The 24,719-nt window shown below is 41.7% G+C and overlaps 1 protein-coding gene and 1 long non-coding RNA gene across 3 annotated transcripts in view; one reads left to right on the top strand and one right to left on the bottom strand.

Moving 5' to 3' along the window:
• The window catches only part of ETV6 (ETS variant transcription factor 6), a 285,447-nt gene that overhangs the window by 106,224 nt on the left and 154,504 nt on the right, over positions 1-24,719 (bottom strand). The window lies entirely within an intron of this gene.
• Positions 783-24,655, top strand: LOC120858855. Its single transcript, XR_005719956.1, has 3 exons — positions 783-794; positions 3,467-3,471; positions 24,566-24,655. It is a non-coding gene; the product is annotated as an uncharacterized LOC120858855 (long non-coding RNA).

Below are 24,719 nucleotides of genomic sequence, written 5' to 3'. Positions count from 1 at the left end.
CTCAATATGCCTACTGGAGAAACCAGTCCTTCATGATTCCACCTTAAACACGTTCTCTTTCCCGAAGGCACTTGCTTCTCCTCTGTGAATCAATGACATGAACTGCATCCCTGATCACCCTATATTTTAACTTGCTGGCTAGTTATCTGTCTTCCACAGAGGCAAGGTCTTTGAGGGCAAGAACCATCTTATTTACATTTGGAATCAGTACAAAGGACTGTGCCTAACACATAATAGTTGATAGGTATTTGTTAGAAAGATAGTCTGAAGCGTAAAGATACTCTTTTTGTGTGGTAAGAAAAGCTAGGGGAATATTCTTTTGTTTCTACTATAAATTAACAAAACAACAGACCACACAAAGCTATCTTGCTGCTGGTACTGCTAAGTCACTTCAGTCGTGTCCGACTCTGTGTGACCCCATAGATGGCAGCCCACCAAGCTCCTCTGTCCCTGGGATTCTCCAGGCAAGAACACTGGAGTGGGTTGCCATTTCCTTCTCCAATGCATGCATGCATGTTAAGTTGCTTCAGTCGTGTCCGACTCTGTGCGACTCCATGGACAGCAGCCCACCAGGCTCCTCTGTTCACGGAATTCTCTAGGCAAGAGTACTGGAGTGGGTTGCCACTTCCTTCTCCAAAGCTATATTGTGTCGTAAGCATTCGAGCAATCTTGTATTTTAGTCTATGAAACCCACAGAATTGAAATCCTTTCCCTCAGGCCATGCAGTCTTGGGATGTCCATTTTCTCCTGTGTGTAACATCAGCCCTATTTATTTTACTTGGGTTTTAGCTGTAGTGGGATGCCTGGTGGTCTGCCCTTATGACCCTATAATCTTTCTTGCTGGGCTTACTTAACCCCTTTCTCTGTAAGTTCAGACTTGCCCAGATTCCAGGCCCAAACCTATCCTTTATTAAAAACAAACCAAAAAAGCATCTTCTAAGGGGTCAGGGTAATATAGGGGTAGCAGTATACTATTAGGTACAAAATAAGCTCCAAGGATATAACATACAATGTGAGGGATACACATTAACTGCTATCTGCTTCTGGAGCCATGTTTCCAAAGTTAACGCTAGACCCCAGATCTCAACTACCAACAGTTGGCTTGCCTACCATGCTCACCAATGACAGTCCCAACTTTCCTCCCATGGTCTGATATGGAAACTTTCCCAATTTCCCTGACTCTGTGGGCACAGCTGAGGTCTGGAAACTGAATTTCTGAAACAGAACAATCTTTCATTTCTACAATTCCAGTGCCTAGACTAGAGTTAGGTGTTTGTATGACTAAAAATACTAGTATCTGAGAGAATGAACCGGCTCTCAGAAACAGCCCTATGAATGGCACGAGTTGGATTTGCTGGAAACATCACAGTGGAAGACCAACGAAAGATGTCCAGGTTTTTACAGGAGATAGAGGATCTGAAGAAAGGATGTCTAAATGCTTCTCAAGAAGGAGGAGGGACTTCCCTGGTGGTCCAGTGGATAAACATTCACCTTACAATGCAGGGGACGTGGGTTTGATCCCTGGTTGGGAAATTAAGATCCCACATGCCGTGGAGCAACTAAGCCTGCACTAAGCCTGTACGCTGCGACCACTGAGCCTTTGCACCACAACTGGAGTCCATGCACCACAGTGAAAGATGCCACATGATGCTACGGAGATCTTACGTGCCACAGCTAAGAGCCGACGTAGACGAATAAATAAATATATCCTAAAAAGACGGAGATAAAGCCCTCCTTTAAGGAATTATCCCACAGTGCTGTTCAATTCCTTAAAACAGAAGAGATGAAGGAAGCTTGTAGAGAGAAAACCTGTCAACACACAATCTCAGTGTCCTTGGTGGGTTCCAGGCATGGACAATACACAGCTAGTGCTCTGTTTCAATGCTAAGGGATCCAACTCTGTGAATATACAGCCACTGAACTCTAAATAGGTCAGCTGTATGGTCTGTCGATAAAGTTGTTATAACAGAGTAAGCCCACCACATGTGTCTAACTGCAGGTCTCCCGCCCCATCAGCCTTGACTGTGGACATCTCCACCATGTCTTACACACAGTGCATCTCAGTTATCCCACGTTAGGGATCAAATCCAAGGGTAAGTACTTTTCTTAATCTAACAGTTATTTATGGGGATCCTCTTTGGAAGGAATGATGCTAAAGCTGAAACTCCAGTACTTTGGCCACCTCATGCAAAGAGTTGACTCATTGGAAAAGACTCTGATGCTGGGAGGGATTGGGGGCAGGAGGAGAAGGGGATGACAGAGGATGAGATGGCTGGATGGCATCACTGACTCGATGGATGCGAGTCTGAGTGAACTCCGGGAGTTGGTGATGGACAGGGAGCCCTGGCGTGTTGCGATTTATGGGGTCGCAAAGAGTCGGACACAACTGAGCGACTGAACTGAACTGAACTGCACTGATTGGCTTCATTAGTGAAAATCGCTCAGTCGTGTCTAGCTCTTTGTGACCCCATGGACTATACACTCCATGGAATTCTCCAGGCCAGAATACTGGAGTGGGTAGCTGTTCCCTTCTCCAGGGGATCTTCCCAACCCAGGGATCAAACCCAGGTCTCGCGCTTTGGAAGCGGATTCTTTACCAGCTGAGCTACCAGGGAAGCCCTTCATTAGGGGATGTACCAAAAATGGCGTTTACTGAGTCAGACAAATTAATAAACTGTACCTGACTTTACTCTAATATACAGGGGAAACAAATGGTAAGTGATAGATAAGAACCTTTAAGACAATCTGGACCTTATAATGCCTGTGGTCACTCTGGGAGAGCTGGTCAGTTGTTTCCACTTTTATTCCTGCCCCACCAGGCAGGGTCGAGAAGACATGGGTCAAGATTCTTACTCTGCTACTTACTAGCTCGAAGACCTCAGACGAGTCATCTATCTTGCTTACCAAGACTGTTTCCCCATCTGTAGGCTATGGGTAACACCAACTGGCTTGTGGGTTGTTGTGAGGGCTAAGGAAAATGACAAATGTCACGGGGCTGGTATGTAACACTGTGAAGATGAATCATAACAGGTGAATGTGAATCTTGGCCAAAGAGGAGAAGATGACTTATTCAATGTGCTTTTCTCCTTTCCTTCATGCTCGGGGCAGAAAAGCCTCAAACTCAATCTACCCTCTTGACTCCAATGTATCACAACCAGTCCTTTTTGTATGAGTTTCATTTGCAACGTCTTCCTTCTATACAGGTCAGTAGCTGAACTGGAGACTGGGATGTCTGCATTTTATTTGTGTAAAGAGGAGTCTTCACTCAGAGACAAAGGGGAAAAAATCTGAAGAATGTGGTCAAGGTCATCTGAGCATCACCAGCTGGAAGGATGGATTTGCTGTGGATGCTCAGATCAAGTTCACTGTGTTATCTTCCTAGGCTTTCTGAATTTGAGCTAACAGATAAGGGTGGGGGCCTCTTTGCATCTTGGCCAGCAATCACTGGGTTCTCACTATGGGCCAGGCACTGTACTCAGTGAATGTCTTTAGGAAGTCAACTCTATAACCTGCAGTGGCTCCCAACTGTAACTCAAGATGTTCCATTCTGGCTCCAAGACTTCCCATGTGGTGGCTTGATTTCCCTGGAGAGTGTCCCTCCTCCATGAGTCACTACCAAGGCCAGAGCAGCTGGTGTTCTGCTGCTAACAGGGCTCTGGTTCCAAGGACGGGGAATTGCAGGCAAGAAGTTTCCTAAGGCAGGCCATGCCCTGGGGCACCCTGTCCATCAATGGATGGACAGAGCTCTTGGACATCAGTATCAGGGTCCCCTCCAATTTTATCCATGTTTAAATTTATCTTTTAAATATATTCTTCTTTAATTGCTCTTGTTTTGTTTTTACAAATATTACACTCTGAGGTTCAATTTGAAGGAAGCAGTCATAGAGATTAAAGGAAAAAAATAGCACCAATGCAATTTGCATCCAATGACACACACACACAAACGCGTGCATGCAGACAGTCTGCGCATGCAGACTCTAGACAACTCTTGAACAAAGAACCTTGAACAATAGAAGGTTAGGCAAATAACATAGGATTTATGCCATTTTCTAGAGGGGTGCCATGAACACCAATGAAATATTGCCTTGGTCCATTCAATGGTCACAAAACATGATAAGATGTGTAAGATGATTAATTAAGTTTTGTGGGCAGTTACAATGAACATAGACCGTGTGGTTCTTTCCTTTGAAGTATTTACTCCCAAATGGGAGAGAGAAAACAAATAAATGTATGCATCAATAGCCAATACCACTGACATCTGCATGAGGAGATAACAAGGTACCATTTGTCTCTGGGAACCACCAAGGAAAATAATGGCTCTCTCCTGCCAACATCCAGACTCCTAATGAAACTGATGCCCACAAATCCGAGATGACTGTTATTCTGCATAGCCCTAACAAAGGGGCAACAGTTTCTCATAAGGCTAAAATGATCTTGAGCGATTAAACATATAGGTGCAATGAAATCCACAGGTATGAGAATCAGGTGCCTTGAGCAACGCTGACTTCTCTGCTCACTGAGTATCTCTCCTTCGATTCCACAGCTAGCAATGGGAGGCTATTTTTAATTTCTGAGGCTTTAGACAGCTGAGTCTGGTTAGAATAAGATATCTAAGCACGCAAGCATCAGTCAGGCACCAAACACCCAGAGCTCACATTATAAAACTTGCTTGTACCCACACAGCAGAGAAAAGAACGTGCTCCTGGAGTCCCTGGACCAGAATGGTCAAAATTGTCCTGAGCATTAGCATTAGACAGGGGCTGGCTTTACAGGCAGCATCTCCTCTGTCTTTGAGCTCAGCCAGCATGCAGGTCCCACAGCTATTTTAAGTGCACCTTGGAGCTACTTCTACCAGCACACCCACACTGAGGTCTAGGATGGAGAGAGAGAAAGGGGCAGAGGGAGGGAAGGAGGCTGAGTGACTGACTGGGCTTTACTGCTCCTTCCCCGGACTTCCGTGGACTCCCATTGTGCTTCTAAGAAAGCAGGATTCAGCGGGCGTCAGTGCTGTGGGCTATATTTATCCCCATCCAGCTGCCCAGTTGCTGAGCTTTTCACAATTACAAACAGCGGGAGAACAAGATGCCTTCCAGAGGGACCGTTTTCTCATGGTATTTATTCTAGATCTCTCTGGGATGATCTCAGCAGTCATATCTTTTTGATAAAGGAAAAAAGAAAAGGGGAGAAGGAAAAACCCAGAGGTAGTGGGCACAGTTCTCTGGTGCAAAAGAGGGTTATTTCTTCTAGACACAAAAGGAGGATGGTACCTTCCTCCCTGGGCTTTCTTTACCATGCAGCCAGGTTGATACCTGGGAAATCGACCAAAGAGTCAAACAGAACCGCACAAGGTAACTGCAAGTTGAGGTAGCTATGCATCCCTGGCTTTCTTTCCCACCTTCCAAGTGGCAAACCAGAGCAGAAGGTATTAACAGAGGCAGGGAGGTATGCTGCTGGCTTTGGAATCTGATTTGGACTGAATCCTAGCTGCCACTGTCCATCTGTGTGACCTTGAGTAATGTCCTCGAGTTTTCTGAAGTCACCTGTTCTAATAGTCCCTTGAGAGAGTAACTTGGTTTTTATGAAATGACATGCAGAAGGAAGAGTGGGCATCCATTGGCTTCCTCTGAGTTTTTCTAAAACACTTTCTACAGTCCTGCCCAGCCCTGTCTGGAGCATAATGTCCTCTGGACCAGGCACCTGGAGTGAGCAGCCCAAGGAAGTCTAGAAAACTACGTCTAATGGACCTAGAGGTTGTTTTACTGAGTGAAGTAAGTCAAACAGAGAAGGAGAAATGTGCTATGACATCCCTTATATGTGGAATCTAAAAATGAAAGGATACAAATGAACTTATTTACAAAAAGAAAGAGACTCACAGACTTGAGAACTAACTTATGGTTGCCAGGGGGCAAGGATGAGGGGAAGGGATAGTTAGGGAGTTTGGGATGGACATGTACACACTGCTATATTTAAAATGGATAATCAACAAGGACCTTCTGTACAGCACATGGAACTCTGCTCAATGTTATGTGACAGCCTGAATGGGAGAGGAGTTTGGGGGAGAATAGATACATGTATATGTATTGCTGAGTCCCTTTTTTGTTCACCTGAAGCTATTCCAAAATGGTTAATTGGCTAAACACCAATAGAAAATCAAAAGCTTAAAAAAAATTCGGTAAATTAAAGTGAAGTCGCTCAGTCGTTTCCGCCTCTTTGCGACCCCATGGATAGGAGCCTGCACCAAGCTCCTCTATCCATGGGATTTTCAAGGCAAGAGTACTGGAGTGGGTTGCCATTTCCTTCTCCAGGGAATCTTCCCGACCCAGGGATCGAACCCAGGTCTCTCACATTGTAGACAGACGCTTTACCATCTAAGCCACCAGGGAAGTCAAATAAAAAAAAGTTGCTCAGTCGTATCCAACTCTTATGGAATTCTCCAGGCCAGAGTACTGGAGCGGGTAGCCTTTCCCTTCTCCAGGGTATCTTCCCAACCCAGGGACTGAACCCAGGTCTCCCACATTGCAGGCAGATTCTTTACCAGTTGAGCCACATGAGAAGCCCAAAAAAGGGGACGCTGTGGCTGCATGGGCCGGGAAACGAACCCGGGCCTCCCGCATGGCCCGCGAGAATTCTAGCACTGAACCACCCATGGATGTACAATGCTCAGGGCAATGCCTGGCACATAGCCAGCATGGAGTGTTTGCTATTATTATTTCACCCACCAAAAGCTCTGATATTATTCTCTACTGTTCCAACACTAGAATGCAGAATTTCAAAATACTTTAAAAAAATAGATTTTAAAGGATTATTCCTTAGAGTCAAATGTTAAAATTTTTACAGCCTAAAGTATTAGCAGATGTGAACTTGGTTATTCTTTAGTAGTGCATCCCCCCACCCCACCAACTAGGATTTCTACCAATTATACTATAATCATATAACATACAATTCTATCATTCTATTTCCTATTCTATAAATTATTTTTCCAACACTGACTGCCTTTGTTAAACAAAGGGTTGCTATTAATTCTCAAATAAAATAACTGTTTAGAGCTTTTTGAGTCACTTAGATGGAAATAAAACCTAATGCTTTTTAATTTCCTTCCTTTTCTCTCCCTTTACTGCAAATAAGGGTTATTTGGTCTTACAGTAGATGAATGAAAATTGAACCCCATTAGCAGATAAGACCTGAATCTGAACAAGGATTAATTTAAATGTAATCTATCAGAATCACATGGCTCCCATTCAAGAGTGTGGATTTTGTCTAAAGTAAGTGCTTTAGCTGACTCTGGCCAATACTTCTGCCACTGTGAGAGCAGGAATAAAGGCATGCCTATCCACACGAACCTCCTCTAACTCTCTCCAGGTAAAACCTGATTTGAACAAAGGGACAAAACAGCATAAAGAAAGAGAGCAACACATTATCTAACTGTTCTATGCCGGGGCTTCCCTGGTGGTCCAGTGGTTAACACCCCGTATTTCCACTGAAGGGGGTGCGGGTTCAACCCCTGGCAGGGGAACTAAGGTCCCCCATGCAACACAGGGCGGCCAAAAAACCCAAAATCCAATAAAAATAAATAAATGCTATGAACAGAAAGAGGGCCAAGCACAACCTTCAGTTTCCAAGCTCTGTGTGCATGTATTTACTGTGTGTGTGTATGCATACATGTGTGTGTATACATGATTGCATGCATGTGTATATATGTATATAAATATATTATATATAAAAATATATAAATATAAAATACATTTATTTGTTTGTATACGTACTTTGTTCCTCGTCTCAGCTCTCAGGACTGACTCCTTTGCTATCTTCTTGAACTACCCACCACATGACAAGTGCCATCAATGATGAACTGACGTCTTCTTTCCTCCAAAGGGGTCCTTGAAATGTCTCACTTATTTCTTCTCCCCAAAACTGGAGTTCTAACTTGTTATGTGCTTAAAATCCATACTCGAAGATTCTAATCAAGTAGGTCCAGGGTGGAAAATGGAATCTTTGTAAAAAGCTCATCAGGTGACTCTCTTATACACCTGGACCTGAGGACCTTGGTTTAAGTGCTGGGAAACACAGAAGTGTTAACAAGTATGGAAATAACAGTAGAGATTAACACCGACATGGTGCTATGTAGTGGTCATGGTACTAAGAGCTTTACAGAAGCTAACTAGTCTGTTATTAGCATGTTGATTTCTCTATTGAATTAAAAGGTACTGGTGTAAAAACAGAACTGGGTTTTATCTAAATTATTCCTTTGAACTGTAGACCCAAAACAACTGGGAAAAGAAGAACAGAAAACCCCCAAAGTTAGTATAAGGAAAGAAATTGTAAAGATCAGAGCAGAAATAAATGAAAAAGAAATGAAGGAAACAATAGTAAAGATTAACGAAACTAAAAGCTGGTTCTTTGAGAAAATAAACAGAATTGACAAACCATTAGCCAGGCTCATCAGAGGAAGAAGGAAGAAGAATCAAATCGACAAAACTAGAAATGAAGAAAGAGAGGTTACAATAGGCAATTCAGAAATACAAAGGATCATGAGAGACTGTTATGAGCACCTATATGCCAATAAAGTGGACAACCCGGAAGAAACGGACAGTCTCAGATTATTCCTTTGATTTCTTATAACAAAGGAGATGAAACAACTTGTTTCCATTCACTGGACATAGGAACACAAAGAGATAACTACCTGCCCCTTAAGGAACAACTTACAAAAATTATACATAAGCAACATTTGTGATACAAGTTGAACTTGTCAAGGTTTAACAAAAATTATTGATAGTAATAATTTCAACTGACAGTGAAGTTTCTTCCTGAGAAGGTTTAGGTTGACATATATAAGAAACATATATTTTAGACAATCTCCCTATGGCAGAGAGATGGTCAGTTTATCAGAGTTTGAAGAGGTTAATTTTAGCTCTACTCTCTTTTCCTAGACTCCTCTAAAACAACAGCAAGAGATTTTTAAGAAGACACAAAGACAAAGACACCAGGAAGAGGAGATGAGAGGAAGAAATTACGGGGGAAAGGGTGGAGAATGAAACAGAAAAACAAGCCAGAAACTTGAAAGCAGGTGAACCAATGGTAATTTACTTTGAAGAGCCGGGAAGGCAGAATTATATAGTCATAGACGGGAAAGCTGTGAAATAGTTCAATGTAGAGGGCAGCAGCCTGGAACTAGTGGTGTGGGTTACATCTGAAATCTTGGACCATCGTATTACTGCACCTCCCCTACCCTGGCAGGAGATTACAAGTTCATGCCCTAGAGTCAGTAAAATATAATACATCCCAAAGAGTTGACGCCAAAATGACAAAGTGGAATTAACTGAACATTTATACATGGAGGATTAAAAGAATGTGTGTACACTGACCATTGAGACCTCCCAACCCCTTCCCCCACTGCACTCCCAGGATGTCGGCAGCTGGACTTAAATGGTCTCTAGGATGGTTACGGAAGCATCGTTCATCTCTGGGGAATCTGAGCAGCCAAAGATAAAAAACCTGGAGATATTCAAACTATAGGTACCTCAAGGAAATGCCCAGCCTGGTTACTCTTATGGACAAGCCCAACCATGGATGTAGAATTTCCAATCAGTGTGCCACCAACTGAGCGGACAAGCAGACAACATGAGCAAACAAGCAGAGATCGCCAGAAGTTTGAGCATAAAAGGCAGACAAACAAGCAGAGATCGCCAGAAGTTTTAGAAGTTTGAGCATAAAAGGCAGACAGCAAAACAAAACCAGCTAGCCAACAAACAGAAAAAGGCAATATGGAGAAAACAGAGACAATGTAGGGAAGATGGAAAATAGTAATTACGTTTTGATAAGAGAAGATATTGCAACTCTGAAACAAAGACAAAATGCTAGAATGAGGAATACGTCCAGAACAGTGACCAAAAAAATGCAGTTGTATATTAAAGATAAGATGTCAGGAATAAAAATTCAATAGAAGTAGTAGGAAATAAAGTGGAGAGATCTCTCAAAGAAGATCTCAAAATATAAGTAGGTGGAAAACAAAAAAGGTGAGACAATTACAGGACCAATTCCCTAATAATGGGAGTCCCAGGGAAAGAAAGCAGAAGAAGAAATTTCTCAGAATTGAAAGAAATGAACAGGCAGATTGAAATGACATGAAACAATTAACACAGACCCAACACCACGGAACATGACAGGGAAATCCTACAAGCTGGAAGATAAAAATTTTCCCAGAGGACAAACAGGCAAACAAAAATAGTTACACACAAAGGAATAAGAGTCAGGAGGGCATGCTCATCTCAACAGTAGGGCCACTGGACCATACGTGATGGAGCGATGCCTTCAAAATTCTGGAGGAAAAATCATTTCCTGCCTGGAGTTGTATACTCAAATGATCAAGGATAGGGAAAAAAGATATTTTCAAACAGTCAACGTCTCAAAAAATTTACTAGCTACCCTCTCCCTTCTAGGAAGCTATTGGAAATGGTTCTCTGTTAAAATAGGGAATAAACTAAAGCAGAGAAAATCATGGCATTCAGGAAACTGAATCAGACTCAAAGAAGAGATAAAGGGAAGAAAGGTCCAGATGGCTGTTGGGCACCAAGTTAAGCCAAGATCAGAGCAGGTGGAAGGCTCTAAGAGGCTCTGTTTCAGATTTTGTGACACCTAGAGCATCCAAATGACCAAAAAGGAGGTGAGGCAGAGTCTGAATTAGCAACAAGCACATGAAAAGCTAAGTACTATGCACATTAAAATGGTAACTACATCATAGTTATTAACCCCAGCGGAAACAAAGTTACAGGAAAAGTCATCTTAATAGAGTATATGAAAGTGAAAGTGTTAGTCGCTCAGCTGTGTCCTCTCTGACTCTTTGTGACCCCATGGACTATATAGCCTGCCAGGTTCCTCTATCCATGGGATTCTCCAGGCAAGAACACTGGAGTTGGTAGCCATTCCCTTCTCCAGTGGATCTTCCCAACCCAGGGGTCGAACCTGGATCCCCTAGCATTGCAGGCAGATGCTTCATTATCTGCGCCACCAGAGTATATGAGTCAGATGCAAATAAATTTATCTAATCACAAGATGTAAACACTAAATACTGATCTATCAAAAATTATGATTACTGGGATGCTTCCATAGTAGGGGCTGCAGTAGAGGACAAGAGGATAAACAGTCATCTTCCATGATGGGAGAGCATGAGATAATGTCTAGAGGTGAAAAATGAAAACATAGCAACCGTGGCACATGGTTCAAGAATTGGAAGTAAATGACAAAAGAACCAGTTCAAACATTTACAAGTGTTTGCCTCCAATGAGCAGGAAATCAAGAGTGGGAACAACAGAGTAGGGTCATGGAAGGTTTTTGTAACTAACGTTGTAGAATTGTTACCTGTTTAAACTCCCTACATAACAACATTGATAACCAGAAGAATCAAGATTCTCAGAGAAGAAGTGATGATGGCTTTGGGGAGGAGGGACCCAGGGCCAACCACACAAGACGCTAGGCTTCCTTTCATCCAATGACAATCCACACATGCCCATAACGTTGCTACACTTTCATAGATCACTTTTTACAATTTTTTTTAAATGACAGAATTATTGGGTTTGGTTACACACCATGGAGGGGGAAAAAAAGACCCCATTTGTGGGCAAGATATTACCAAGATTATTAGCCACATTAAAGTCTTATTAGTTCAGTATTTTTAGAAATATATTTAAAAGCTTTTCAGAGTAACACGATGTAGAATTAACATAGCCTCATGCTAAACACATACCGTTGGGGGCCCTAATTCTGAGAAAATGAGGTCAAATGAGCTGCCTGGGGACCAAAACATTTTATTCCTGGTCGGCCTTAATCTCTTAATGGCTATTTGTTGAAACGACTCTTGCTGTGTTGAAGGGGAAAGCATGATGAATGGAAGGCTGGACTCCTGGTCAGTGTTTTCTTACTGCGGTTTTCTTCAGTAATTAATGTTCCATTCCAGGATGCTGGTGTGAAAGAAATCTACTCAAGAAGGAAAACTGGGATTTCTCCCTGGGTCCTTTAAGAGGAAGCTTTTTTCTCTCTTTGTTTTTGGTTGTATTTGATAGTGGAGGACAGAACTGAGGGCTTGTGCTTCAGGAAACTGCTAGCAATCTATATACAAGAGTCTTGGCTTTTACTCAAAGCAGCCATTTTACCAGCGAAACAAATCGCTGTGATTCTTGAGGCTGTTTGGGGTAATAGAAAACATACTGGCTTAATCCTAACTTAGCTCCCAATTCGCTGTGTGATCTTGAGCAAGTGGTCTAACCTCTCTGATCTTTGTTTGTGGGCAAAATGAACCTGTCCCAGCCTTTTCACCACCCAGAAATCTCTCACTGTTGACAGGCACTATCATCTGATAGAAATATAACATGAACCAGATAATGTGATTTTCATTGTTTTAGTCCCCATGGTAAAAAGAATAAGAAACAGTTGAAATTACCTTTAATAAAATATTTCATTTAACTCAAACTATATATAAAATAGGCTTCCCAGGTAGCTCAGTGGTAAAGAATCCACCTGCTAATTCAGGAGATGTGGGTTCAACCCCTTGCTTGAGAAGATCCCTTGGTGCAGGAAATGACAACCTGCTCTAATATTCTTGCTGGTAAATTCCATGGACAGAGGAGTCTGGTGGGCTACAGTCCATGGGGTCTCAAAGAGTTGGATGCAACTGAGCGACTGAACAACAACATGTAAAATATTATCATTTAAACATGTAACCAGTATGAAGAGTAATGAGATCCGTAAGGTTTTTATACTGAATTTTTGAAGCCTGGAGTACATTTATACTTAAGAGCAGAGCTCAAGAAGGATTAGCTGTGTTTTAAGTGCTCAACAGCCATATGTGGCCAGTGGCTAACTGTTACTGCACAGTGTAGCTACAGGCACTGTTTTTGAAAGATTTTTCTTCCCCAAGAACAGTTACAAGGAATAACTGATTTTACTCTCACGTCTGTAACTTCAGCCAAAAGCAAGCGATCTTGGGCTTCCCTGGTTTAACCAACCTTACAATATTGTCCTCAAATATAGAATTACCATGGGGCATATGGAATATTAAATTTGACTCGTGAACATACTCCTCCTTACTCTTTTCAGACTCTTTGGGGTCTGGGGGTCACAACGGGACTTAAGGTCTCCTCCAGCAACCTCTGTTGGTAATTTCAGCATCTAAGTACTGGCAACAGTATCAATTATGCAGGTACTTATTAGTGATGTAAATATTCAGGTGGTGGTTCAGTGGTTAAGAATCTGCCTTGCAATGCAGGGGACGTGGGTTCAGTCCCTGGTCGGGGAACGAAGATTCCACATGCTGCGGAGCAACTAAGCCCATGTGCTGTAACTACTGAGCCCCAGCTCTGGCGCACGCATGCCACAACTAGAGAGTCCATGCAACGCAACGAAAGAACCCAAATGATGCAACGAAGACCTGATGCAGCCAAATAAACAAATATTTTTAAGAAATAAAACCAAAACAACCATAAAAATCTCTCCCCTAGAAATGAGCTGAGGGTTTTAAGAAACATCATCTTTGTGCATTCAAAAATACAGAAATCCCCCTGTTTAAGGAAAGCATCCTAGGAACTTATCTGGGAAACAGGATTCTCAGAGAATGCATTAATCACTCCACCTCTAGACTCAGCTTCCAACCTCTGGTTCCGATCTCCAGCTCCTGGCCCGCAGCAGCCAACACTCAACTCGATTTCCAGCCTCCTGCCCACCCTGTTTACTTCAGACTGGCCCCCACAACCCCAACTGTCATGAGCCAATTTCTTATCATCTCTCCTGATGCCACTGTTCATCCTGCCAACCAGGAATCCAGTGGTTTCTGTATAATGACAGACTTCTTAGTCTGTCTCGATTCTGAAGTCAAGGGGAGATTCTGTCAGCAACCAACGGCTCTCATTTCAGTCCCAAATGGGTTTCCTCTCCAATTGCTGTCTTGTCCCTATGGTTTTCTTGTGCCACTAAATGTGTAAAAGGATACAGAGTTATACCATCCCTTAGATTATTTAATTGTTTAACATACTGTGCCATATTCAATACAGTGCTCCTTTAAAGCTGTCCATTTATCTTTACTTCAAATATGTGAAAACAAGGCCAGCATATACTTATACTCAGTATTTAAAGGTGAAATTTAAATGAAAGTAAAATAAATCATGAAAATAGTATCTCCCCTATATATGTGTGTGTGTGTGTGTGTATGTATACATCTGACATGTACATATGTTAGAAATCCTATTATTGATGCACAATGAGAATATAAGGACTAAATCTGAAAATTGCTTGCTTTATTTTGGAATGGTGTCAATTACATGTGCTATTTTCAGTTATTTCATATTTATCAGACGTCCTAAATAGCAGTTTATATAGCATGTCTTTAATTAGGGAAAAGTGGGGAAACAAATTAAGTTGTACTTAATTGATGCAGATTTTGTAGGAGAGAAACTATTGCAAAACATGGGATTCAGGCACAAAAGATATAATAAAAATGGAGACTTCATAGAAAGGACCATGAATAACAGCAGCACACCATATTCCCCAAAGAAAGTGATGGCTGATGTGTAAGATCTGGAATAATCCCAAGAGTATTGGATATGCAGGTACATTTTAAAAAACAAGAATCTCAGCACATCCTCTGCATCCTGTGCTTCCAAATCTTCCTTTCCCCCTGGATATGTGGTCACTTTTTGTAGCCAATGGCTGAATTATGCAATCAAACCTGCTAAAACAAGTGCCAAAATTAGATGCCAAGCACATAAGGCATGCTATTGGCAGTATCCTTCATCTGGTTCTCAAGTTCCCAGCTAACTCCAATGTCCAGAGTTACTCAAGAGTTTAAGCTGGAAGACTGTGAAGAGTGTGAGCGACGGGGCTAAAAAAAGATGCAAAGACTGGCGCCAGCCGAATGCAAGGCTGTTTGCTACACGAGGAGCCAAGAAACCAGCCCTGTGGTTTCATGGCCTTCTTCTACTCTGCAGAGGAAGGTATGTGAAGCTTGATGTACCACACCTTTTCAAAATGGGAGCTACAGTAAGGAAAACTAATATTAGTGTTGCCATTAGCCCTGAATGACAATGGTGGAGGTGGTACTGCGTATGTGAAGGGGTAGGGGCTGCTATGAAGACCTCACATTTACGCATTCATCTGAAGGTGGGGAGGGTGTGGACCGTGGGACTATGGGGGAGAAGAGCAGCCCAGACACAGAGAATGGAAAGTGCAAAGGCCCTGAGGTAGGACATGTTTGGTCTGACCTTCCATCATGTCTTTCCAGACTTAATGTTCACCAGCTCCTAAGGGGCCTCTCTGCTTTCAACACTCCAATCTTCCTCTTATCCCCGCAGCAGCGAGAATCACCCTTTAAAAATCTAAGTCAGAATACAGTAAGTCCCCTACATATGAGCTCTAGCTCTTTGTTCTCCTACTGAACAAGTTTTCTGTTGTACTTTACTAACTCTGCAGTGTGCTTGTGTGAATGAATGACACGCTCTGCATGAAGCAAGTGAGGAGCCCTGCTCTGTAGTTCCACGGTCACCTCATACGGCTAATGGCAGGAACCCTGTCGGGGGTTTATACCAACCTGCCGATGGACTTCCCTGGTGGCTCAGATGATAAAGCGTCTGCCTACAATGCGGGAGACCTGGGTTCAATCCCTGGGTCGGGAAGGTCACTTGGAAAAGGAAATGGCAACCCGCTCCAGTATTCCTGCCTGGAAAATCCCATGGGTGGAGGAACTTGGTAGGCTACAGTCCATGGGGTCGCAAAGAGTCGGACACGACTGAGCGACTTCACTTTTCTTTCCTACATATGAATGAGTTCCAATTCTGAGAACATGTTCTTAAGTTCGACAAAGTTAGCTTTGGTCCCCAACTAACATAATTGGTTATACAGTACTGTACTGTAATAGGGTTACAATACTTTTCACACAAATAATACAGAGAAAACAAACAAAAAATAAAGAAAACATTTTCAGTACCTTGAGAAGTTAAATCACTGCTGCTTTTATTCTTGCTTCCAGATATCCTGGACTTGAAATAAGGATACTTCGCTACTGGACTTCCCTGGTGGTCCAGTGGTTAAGAATCCGCCTGTCAACGCAGGGGACACAGGTTCGGTCCCTGGTCCAGGAAGACCCCATATACCAAAGGGCAACTAAGTCCACGTGCCACAACTACTGAAGCTCGTGCCCCCTAGAGCTCCTGCTCTGCTGTCACAGTGAGCGGCTTGCATGCAGCAACTAGAGAGCAGCCCCTGCTCACTGCAACTGGAGAAAGCCTGCACGGTAACGAAGACCCAGCACAGCCAAAAATAAAATTAATTTTAAAAGATACTGTGCTACTGTACTGTATACAGTCCTGTACAGTACACAAAAGCACAACCACTTGTAGAGGATGCACACATGTGATGACGCACCCCAGACGCACGAACTAATCGACGTGACTGGACATAACAGCGTATGCTCCCGTCTTCAGAAGTCCACATCTTTGAAGGTTGCTTCATAGGGGACTTAGCGTATGTCAGTCCTCTGCTTAAAATTCTCATTGGCAAAGTGAAAGCCAAACCCATTATAATGGCCCAGAGGGTCCTCCCATACCCCCCACCCCCTCCTCCCAGCCTGCTTTCCAAACTCCCATCCCTCACCTGCCACATATCACTTCAGACACACCTGTTTCCTTGCTCTCCTTTTAATACACCGAGCATACTCCCTCCTCAAGGCCTTTGCTGCTCTCTGCACTTGGAACCCATTTACCTGGGAAAGCACACTGCTCCCTTCCTCACTTCTCTGTATTGTTAGCTGCTGCCTCTCCTGTGGCTGCTGCTCTGTATTTACTGACAGCCTGGGTTTCACCATGTCCTGCCTCCCCTCCAACACCATGCTGTTGAACAGCACAGGGAAGACCACACAGACAGACAGACTGGCACCAATACAAAGCCATGCTCTCCCACTGGGACTCAGTGCCAGGACCCTGAACCATCAGCCACTCTCCCATCTCCTTCACCACCACCCCCTCCATCCAATCTTCTCAGGGGGAAAAAAAAAAAAAAGGAATTTTTGTGGGGAATTCCCATCAATTATCAAGCCTGCTCTCATTCAAACAATTATCCTATATTTATACCCGCTTTTCTTCTAGTTCCAGTGGAATGAATAGCTATTCCGCCTATTGAACACTAAAGAGTACCTACCTCCATTTTTAATTTGTATCTTACCCTTTTTCCCACTTCTGCAAGACCCAGTTCCATAAATCACCTATTTCTCCCATATTTTCAGCTCTCACCAACAATTCTTCACGGCCAAATATCTTCTGTTACACAAAGAAAACATTAAGGAAACCCTCCTACACCTTTGGTAGGACTGTAAATTGGTACAGCTGCTATGGAGAATAGCACAGAGGTTCTTTAAAAAACTAAAAACAGAACTACCATGTGATCCAGCAATCCCATTCCTGGGCATATTATCTACAGAAAACTGTGATTCGAAAAGATACATGCACCCCCATGTTCACTGCAGCACTGTTCACCACAGCCAGGACATGGAAACCTATCAGGAGATTAAAAAGCTGGGATACACAGATATGTACAAAGCCATAACAAAGAACAAAACAATGTCATCTGCAGCAACGTGGATAGGCCTAGAGATTATCATACTGAGTGAACTAAGTCAGACAGAGGAAGACAAATACCACATATCGCTTATATGTGGAATCTAAAAAGAAACGCTACAAATGAACTTATCTACAAAACAGAAATCGTGTTACAGATGTAGAAAACAAACCTATGGTTCCCAGGGGGAAGAGGGATAAATTAGGAGATTGGGACTGACGTATACACGCTACTATATATAAAACAGACAACTAATGAGAACCTGCCGCACAGCACAGGGCCCTCTACTCGGTACTCTGTAATGACTTACATGGAGAAAGGATCTAAAATAGAGTGGAGATATATATATATATATATATATATATGTAAAACGGATTCACCTTGCTGTACACCTGAAACTAACAGAACAGTGTAAATCAACTATACTCCCCCTATAGACTTTTTTTTTTTTAAAGAAAAAAAATCAAAACTCTTTTCAACCACTGCTGCCCTCTGGCTTCTAGCTTATGGATTCCAACTCACAGTCTATCAAAGAGACACCTATAATCACTTTTATCCACACTAACCACAGAAATAAGGTTTCTACCCACCTCTCCTCACTTCAACAATTGTTTTTTCCTGGGTCCCTGATGACTTCCTTGCTTGTAAAAGTCAAGGGCATCTTCAGTCCTCCTCTCACCGCACTTCCCCACGGCGTATGGCTCTGCGGGATCATTCTCTCCCTCCCAAAATTCTCTCGCATTGGTCTGTGATCTCCCTCCCGCCTCTTGCGGAGCCCCTCTCGGCAACAGCTTCCTTCACATCTTGCCGCCCAAGATAATGGGCTCCCCAAAGAGTCATCTTTTCAGCTTCTTTCCCTTACCCTCCTCATCTGATCTGTCTCCGAACCTGCCTCACTGAACACACAATATCACTTGAGTATATTCACAACATCCCTCCTACTCAATGTTATTTCAGTTTGAACTTGCATTTTTTCTCATCTACATCTTTGTGTGTGTGTGTGCTTTATTAAAAAATTTTTTTTAATTGGAGGATAATTGCTTTACAACACTGTGTTGGTTTCTGCCATACAACAACATGAATCAGCCATTAGTATACCATGAGTATACATATACCCTCTCTCCCAAACCTCCCTCCCACCTCCCAGCCCTTACTCCATCCCACGCCTCTAGGTAATCAGAGCAGAGTTGAGCTCCCTGTGTTACCCAGCAGTTTTCCTCTAGCAATCTGTTTTACATACAGTAGTGTACAAGTTTCACTGTTACTCTCTCAATTGTCCCATCCTTCCCCTACTCTGTCCCTAAGTCTGCTCTCTATGTTTGTGTCTCTGTTCCTGCCCTGCAAATAGGGTCATCAGCATCATTATTCTAGATTCCATACATATACATTAATATACAATATTTTGTCTTTCCGACTTACTCTGTACAACAGGTTCAAGGTTCATCTGCCTCACTAGAACTGACTCAAATTCATTTCATATACATAGCTTCTTATCTCATTCCATCCTCGGTGTTACTGCCTATGAAAGCTTTTAAACATGAATCTGGCCATTCCTTTATTCTGTGATGTGAGGCATGTGGGATCTTAGTTCCCCAATCAGGGATTGAACCTGCACCCCTGCATTGGAAGCACAGTCTTAACTACTGGACTACCAGGGTAGTCCCTCTCCCCTCTTTAAATTCCCTGGCTGTCAGGGTTAAATCTAAACTCCTTAGAATGACATACCCTTAGCCTTTTAAAAACTAGTTCCTACCTCCTTCTTCAGTGAGTCAATAGATTTGCAGTTTTTATTTTACATATATGTACACTTCCCATATTTTTCTTACACACTGGAAATACTTTAATTCCATTTCTTGCATCAGTACTCCTGAGGTTATCCTATATACCATTTTATACACATACAAGCCAAGGTGGCATTTTTGTTGTTGTTGTTGTTCTTCCAACAGACATTTAGTTAGTCATTCTATGTGAAAATAATTTAAAACAATGCTGAAAATGCTTCTGTTTGATTTTGCTTTACAACTTGAAATACAGTTTTGTAAGTTTCATTTGAATCAACTCTGTGGGATAAAAATTCCTGCTTAAGACAAAGAGGCGAAGCTGAGTTGGACAAATATCACAGAGCTAATTCTCTAAGAGTCAGGATTAAAATTCAAGTTTTCTTCTTCCTGCTCTTACGTTCTTCCTGTTAAATCAGATATAACCATCTACTCCTACAAGTTCCTACTTTTGCCCTGTCAAGTGGATGGGCTTGGGCCCCACAGTGCCAATGGCTCTCTTGGGGCTGAGGGTGAAACATCCCATAATATGCCTCAGTGGGACATTGATGATTTTTTTAATTGTATTGGAGTATAGTTGTTTTACAATGTTGTATTAGTTTCTGCCTCACAGCACAGTGAACCAGTTATATGTATACATATATCCTCCCCTTTTTTGACTTCTTTCTTGTTTAGGTCACCACAGGGCACTGAGTAGAGTTCCCTGAGCTATACAGTAAGGGGACATATTCTTTGATGTCATAGTTACAAGTTAATTTTTGGAGAATGTTCTGAAAAGAGAGAAACAGCACATTAAGCGAGAAAGGCTGTCTCCTCCTGAACCTGTTACCATAAACATCTACATAATGAATTGTTCCAAGCCTTTCCCAGTGATCCTCAAGTCCATTTTTTCATGACATTACTGAACATTCTAGAGTCAATTTTAAGATGAAAAATAAAATATAAAACCCCACAAGTTTTCAATGGGGTAGAAAACACAAATATACACACGGTCACGAGTAAAAGAGTACAAGACACTTTCTCTCAGTGGATTTCAGATATGTTCTAGCTGTTTTTCCAGCTTAAAAACTCTGCTCACACAAAACTACAATTCTTCTTTCTCTCTGCTGAAAGCACAGAGCGTATATAAATTGACTAGCCATCTGATTATTATCTCTGACCCAAGATTTTTTCCTGTAAGCCTAACTATAAGGTTTTAGGTTCACCATGAGATTAGCAAAGCAAAAAGGGGGGTACTTGGGAAAGATTTTCCAAGAGTGCCAAAAAGTACATTTTGACTTCAGCAAATACTGACAGTTTGTCTTGACATTTTCTGATGGGTTAAACTGAAATGTAGTACCACTGTACATACTGGCAAAAATGACAATATGTCATTTATGGCATATATGGTACATGGTATATAAAAAGAGATGTATATGCCATAAAACACTACATTACCACAATATGCTTGTTAATGATAAAGATCGTCGGTGCCTACCTGGAAGGCAGTCTCCAGCGGCATGCCACAGGGTTCTTTCACTGATCCCATCCCATTCAATCTTTTTTGCTTCCAAACAATTAACATAAAGACCTACAGGGAATAATCATCTAAAGCAAAAAAGAAGCAATTCTAGACAGGGATGAAGACATAAGATCAAAATTACCTCAGCCAATTTAAATCAAATTTAATAGGATTACAAGTAAACGCAAATATTTAACTTAAAAAGAAAAAAAGACCCATAAAAGCTTGAGAGAGGGGAATTCTGACTTTTGGCTATATGTCAAATCAAAAAGATCAGTGTGAGTATAACATAGATACTAAAGTGCTAACATAACTTGACATCACATTGATAAAATAATTGCATGTTTACTCATTCAACAATTAGTTTGCACCTACTGGAAGAAAGATACTTCTAGAAGATATAAGAGTCCCATTCCATTAAACCAAAGAGTGTGCAGACCACACTGTCACACAAACATTAGTAAAGTTGGGAGAACAGGGACGGAAGCAAGCTTGGGAGGCAGAAGAGAATGATAGGCTACTTGGGAAGGTTCCTTTCAAACGAAAAGAGGTTTAACACAGCAAACAGGCCTGAAGGGTCAAGAGAATCATCTTCAAATATATGATCAATAATAAGGAGCATGCTAAGCATCTATCAAAGATCTGCTGAAGACCAGGCACAGGGTAAGATCCTATTATATTTTAATCCCTGCAAAAGTCAGTATTAAGTTTCTTATTTTACCAGCGAGGAAACATTTCAAAAAAGATTACATTCTTATTTTGTATATGGTGTTAGAGTGTGTTCTAATTTAATTATTTTACATGTAGCTACCCAGTTTTCCTAGCACCACTTATTGAAGAGACTATATGAAAAACAGTATGGAAGTTCCTTAAAACACTAAAACAGAGCTACTGATCCCACTCCTGGGCATACATCCAGAGAAAGCCATAATTCAATAAGATACATGTGCTCCAATGTTCACTGAAGCACTATTTACAATAGCCGGGACATGGAAGCAAACAACATGTCCATCAACAGAGGAGTGGATAAAGCAGAGGTGATACGTACGCAGAATGGAATATTACTCAGCCATAAAAAGGAAGAAAATAATGCCATCTGCAGCAACACAGATGGACCTCACTTCACCATTCTAAGTGAAGGAAGTCAGAGAAATGCAATTGCCATATAATATCACTCACAGGTGGAATCGAATTTTTCAAAAAAGATATAAATCAACTTATTTACAAAACAGAAACAGGCTCACAGATTTTGAAAACAAGCTTTTGGTTTCCAAACGGGAAATGTGGTGAGGGGTATAAATTAGGATCTTGGGGTTAACATACACACACTACTATACATAAAGTAGAAAACAAACAAGGACCTATGGTATAGCACAGTGAATTCTACTCAACATTCTGTAATAACCTATAAGAAAAAAATCTGAAAAAGAATGCTTATATGTATAACTGACTCACTTTGCTGTACCCCTGAAACTAACACAACATTGTGAGTCAACTATACTTCAATAACATTTTTAAAAGAAAAAAATCAGATTACATATTTGCCTAAAATTTACCCAGCTGGTAAATGGCAAAAAGGGGAATCAAATCCACATCTGATTCTAAAATTTTGTCTGTTTCTAGAATTAATGCAGATGGAACATGTCCCATTTGGTCCTACAAGATGAAAGACTACAAGACTAGCACCAAAGACTAGCAAAGAGTGAAGGGACAATGAATTTCAAGGAATTTCACAGACAATTTCAGAAAAGCTTTATCCCACCTAGAGATCTCCAAGAATAGGATGGAAAAGGGCTGGGGGGATGTGCACCTTGCTGAATACATCCAGGTAGACGGCGAGAGTTTTGCTCTACCTGGGACGCTGGAGACACATCTGTGACTTGGGTGATAAGGTGAAAAAATGTCATCTTTGAAGTCCTTCACAGCTCCAGACTCACTGGTATGGATCAGAAATTATTAAAAGCCATTTTTAAAAAAAGTATAATAAACACTTCCACAGAGTTGCCTGTGTTAAACCACCAGGCCCATCTTTTTTTTTTTTAATTTTTTTTTTTTGGAGTATAGTTGCTTTACAATGCTGTGTTGGTTTCTACTGTACAGCCAAGTGATCAGCTGTATGTACACATATATCTCCTCTTTTTTGGATTCCCTCCCCATTTAGGTCACCACAGAGCATGGAGTAGAGCTCCCTGTGCTGTACAGTAGGTTCTTGTTAGTTATCTATTTTATACATAGCATAAATGTAAGTGTATACATGTCAATCCCAATTTCCTAATTCACCCTACCTCCTCTTCCTCCCTAGGTGTCCACATGTTTGTTCTCTGCGTCCGTGTCTCTATTTATGTCTTGCAGTCAGGCTTTGCCTTTGTTTCCTGGTAGAGGCCAGCTTCTCGGCACACCAGGGAACACGGAAACAAAAGCTCGTTGGGATCTAATTTGCTAACGCCTCATACATGAGAGTGGAGGAGCCCCAACAGAGAAGACAGTCTACTGACAGTCTGCATGCTGGCCCGGGGAATACACATGTGAACCCCCTTAACTTTGCTGTGAATAGTGTCCACAGGACATAAAACAAAATCCACTGCTTTGCAATAATTTACAATCTTATACTAGGATCCTTTTGTCTGCTCAACATCCACAAACACCTTCCGCTTGGGGAAATCCCAACATTGGCAGGGCTTTTTACCTGTTCCCTGGAACACAGCCTGGACCAATCAGATGTACTCGCTTGGGTGTTTGAATCTGAAGAGACTGATTTTCCAGGACGGTGAGCAAGTATTCATGGAGGTACCATCAGCCTCAGAAATTCCCATGTCCAGTGGCAGCCATGCCACAGTGGCATTCTAAGAGGACTGTCCCTGGGGTATGATTCTGGCTGAAATCCTGGCTGCACAGCCTACCTCAGACTCAGCCTTTTTTTTTTTTCCCCCCTTTCTCCAGTTGAGCCAATGATTTACTATCTTTCCAATAAATTTTTCTGATTAAGTTATACATAACATTTGTTGTTGTTGTTATTCACTTCTAATAGTGAAATCATGGAATGAGTTTGGCTGTATGCTTACTATTGTCCCAGTATGGTTTTAAAAAAAAAGGGTACAGTTACTAAACCTAAAAACGACCTCAGACATAAACCCAGATGTTCCTTCTTCTCAAAAGCTGGCATCCTGGTGACAGAGAAAAATCCCAAGTTAAAAAACAAAATCCTATTAAATTATAGGAGACAACAATTACACTTCCATTAATCGACTGTGTGATAAATGATGACTCACCAACTGGCTCATTCATCGGGCATGTATTTACTGAAAGCCTTCTCTGTGCCAGGAAGAGAGATAAGGGGTGATTCCTAATGAACCCTTTTGTTTTGAGGAATCTAGCAGCAGCAGCATGAGCTGAGAAGGTTGAAGGCAGAACATTTGTAATGTTATAAACACAAAAAAAAGTCACATAGGCAAAACCTTTCAAAAAATCACGTTTTTTGTTTGATATTGTGTAAGACTTTACTTCGTATAGACTTTATCTACTCATTTAATTATACAGCACACTAGGCAAACACAGAAGAAAACTGGTCACCCTCCACAATGCTCTTTATACATTTTTTACCTCCATAAAGGATTCTTATAATGTGCTGAACTGTAACAGTGAGAACTGCTGTGCAACCAGTTTTTTTATTTTTTTTTTTAATTCATTTATTTAGCTATCTCGGTCTTAGCTGCTCTGCAGCATGTGGGATCTTAGTTTTCCGACCAGGGCTTGAAACTGCATCCGTTGTGTTGGAAAAAGTGAAAGTTGCTCAGTCATGTCTGACTTTTGCGAGCCCATGGACTACACAGTCCATGGAATTCTCCAGG

Source organism: Oryx dammah, unplaced genomic scaffold (genome assembly GCF_014754425.2).
Source record: "Oryx dammah isolate SB20612 unplaced genomic scaffold, SCBI_Odam_1.1 HiC_scaffold_29, whole genome shotgun sequence".
NCBI lineage: Eukaryota > Metazoa > Chordata > Mammalia > Artiodactyla > Bovidae > Oryx > Oryx dammah.
Note: the sequence above shows the minus strand (reverse complement) of the source record. Positions and strands in the feature narration are given on the sequence as shown.